Source organism: Budorcas taxicolor, chromosome 2 (genome assembly GCF_023091745.1).
Source record: "Budorcas taxicolor isolate Tak-1 chromosome 2, Takin1.1, whole genome shotgun sequence".
Classification (NCBI taxonomy): Eukaryota; Metazoa; Chordata; class Mammalia; order Artiodactyla; family Bovidae; genus Budorcas; species Budorcas taxicolor.
The window spans coordinates 169,421,030-169,423,960 of record NC_068911.1 but is presented as its reverse complement, the minus strand read 5'-3'; the positions used below and the strand labels follow the sequence as shown (position 1 = coordinate 169,423,960).

The following is a 2,931-nucleotide window of genomic DNA, read 5'->3' as shown; positions in this document are numbered from 1 at the left end:
AACAAGAGCTGTTCAACCTTTGGCTGTACTTGGTAATTCTTCCTGTGGTAATTACCACTGTTTACTGCATGCCAGGTACTGTGGTTGGTGCTTTGCATAAATGATGTCAGGTAACATTCGAAACCACTTGTGAGGTCAATAGAGTTCAAAGAGGTTAAGATACTTTTGCTCAAGGTCATAAGCGGTGGAGCCAAGTGTTAAAAGTCTTTTCACTGCACTACAGTGTGTAATGGACAATTTGTCAGTTTAGAACGGGAGAGGCTTCTGAAGGCTTGCCTGCATGTGTGCTAAGTTGACTCTTTGTGACCCCCTGGACTGCAGCCCTCCAAGCTCCTCTGTCAACGGGTTTCTCCAGGCAAGAATACTGGAGTGGGGTTGCCAGGCCCTTCTCCACGGGATCTTCCTGACCAAGGGATGGAAGCTGGGTTTCTTGTGTCTCGTGCATTGGCAGGCATGTTCTTTACCACTGTTGCCATGTAGGAAGCCTGAAGATTTGCCTAACAGCTATTAATATTGGCTGCATGCTCACTATGTGCCAGGCATTGTGCTTTGCTGTTGTTGTTCAGTTGCTCAGTCATGTCCAGCTCTTTGCGACCCCATGGACTGCAGCATGCCAGGCTTCCCTGTCCTTTACCATCTCCTGGAGCTGGCTCAAACTCATGTCCATTGAGTCAGTGATACCATCCAACCATCTCATCCTCTGCCATCCCCTTCTCCTCCCGCCTTCAATCTTTCCTAGCATCAGGGTCTTTTCTAATGAGTCGGCTATTTGCATCAGGTGGCCAAAGTATTGGAGCTTCAGTTTCAGCATCAGTCCTTCCAATGAGTATTCAGGGTTGATTTCCTTTAGATTGACAGGTTTGATTTCCTTGCAGTCCAAAGGACTCTCAAGAGTCTTCTCCAACACCACAGTTCAAAAGCATCAGTTTTCGACACTCAGCCTTCTTTATGGTTCAACTCTCACATCCATACATGACTATTGGAAAAACCATAGTTTTGACTAGACGGACCTTTGTCGGCAAAGAAATGTCTCTGCTTTTTAATACTCTGTTTACGTTGGTCATAGCTTTTCATCCAAGGAGCAAGCGTCTTAATTTCATGGCTGCAGTCACCATCTGCAGTGATTTTGGAGCCCAGAAAAATAAAGTCAGCCACTGTTTCCACTGTTTCCCCATCTATTTGCCATGAAGTGATGGGACTGAATGCCATGATCTTCGTTTTTGACTGCTGAGTTTTAAGCCAGCTTTTTCACTCTCCTCTTTCACTTTCATCAAGAGGCTCTTTAGTTCCTCTTCACTTTCTGCCATAAGGATGGTGTCATCTGCATATCTGAGGTTATTGATACTTCACCTGGCAATCTTGATTCCAGCTTGTGCTTCATCCAGCCTTTCATTTCACATGATGTACTCTGCATCTAAGTTAAATAAGCAGAGTGACAATATACAGCCTTGATGTACTCTTTTCCCATTTTTTTTTTTTTTCGGTTTTCCCACTAAGTTTTATTGGGGCAGCCCCGGGGACAGAGGGCCTGCACCTAAAAGAAGGTGTTGGGCCTCTTGGTGGTGAAGCGTGGCTTGTGCTGGCCACGGAGGACGCAGTGGGGCGCTGGGAACTTGATGTTGGAGTCGTGGAGCTGCTTGACCGCTGGTCGGCGGCGCTTTCCGGCTGCGATCTCCTCCACCTTCATGATCTGGATTGAGTGGGCCGGGCTCGGTGCCGGGCGCCCATGTCTCGGTAGCACTGGGGGCCGGCGCCGGCGGTGGTCAAGGACCGGTACTGCCGGTACATGTTGTGGGTGCCGCTGCGGGAGTCATAGCGTAGCCAGATGCCGAAGTTCTTCTCTTGCAGAGGAGATTTCTCGAACACCTGTCCACAGTAGACGATTTCCCTAGAGGATTTCTTCATCTTCCTCAACTGAGAACAAAGTACCAGAAGCGGGAGTTGGCAACAACATGATTAGGCACAAAAATTCTCATGCCATAGAAGGGAAGCATGCGGCATTTGGGGGTCAGCAGACAGCGCCCCACCACCTTATGCTCTCGAAGCGTCCCTGAGACCTTCATGGCGCTCTACCCACAACCGCCGCAACCATCGAAAAGGCTCCTTTCTCAATTTTGAACCAATATGTTGTTCCATGTCTGGTTCTAACTGTTGCTTCCTGACCTGCATACAGGTTTCTCAAGAGGCAGGTCAGGTGGTCTGGTATTCCCATCTTTTTCAGAATTTTCCACAGTTTGTTGTGATCCACACAGTCAAAGGCTTTGGTGTAGTCAATAAAGCAGAAGTAGATGTTTTTTCTGGAATTCTCTTGCTTTTTCAATGATCCAATAGATGTTAGCAACTTGATCTCTGATTCCTCTGCCTTTTCTAAATCCAGTTTGAACATCTTGAAGTTCTCGGTTCACATAATGTTGAAGCCTTGCTTGGAGAGTTTTAAGCATTACTTAACTAGCACGTGAAATGAGTGCAACTGTGTGACAGTTTCAACATTCTTTGGAATTGGAATGAAAACTGACCTTTTCCAGTCCTTTGGCCACTGCTGAGTTTTTTAAATTTGCTGGCATATTGAGTGTAGCACTTTCACAGCATCATCTTTTAGGATTTGAAATAGTTCAGCTGAAATTCCATCACCTCCACTAGCTTTGTTGGCACTCATGCTTGCTAAGGCCATTTGACTTCACACTCCAAGAAGTCAGATGTCTGGCTCTAGGTGACAATAACAGTAACACCATCATTGTTATCTGGGTTGTGAAGATCCTTTTTGTATAGTTCTTCTGTGTATTTTTGCCACCTCCTCTTAATATCTTCTGCTTCTGTTAGGTCCATACCATTTCTGTCCTTTATTGTACCCATCTTTGCATGAAATGTTCCCTTGGTATCTCTAATTTTCTTGAAGAGATCTCTAGCCTTTCCCATTCTATTGTTTTCCTC

At 46.0% G+C, this 2,931-nt stretch overlaps 1 pseudogene; it reads right to left on the bottom strand.

Moving 5' to 3' along the window:
* Positions 1 to 1,534: 1,534 nt before the first annotated feature.
* LOC128043819 (60S ribosomal protein L18a-like) lies at positions 1,535 to 2,063 on the bottom strand (annotated as a pseudogene).
* Positions 2,064 to 2,931: the final 868 nt, after the last annotated feature.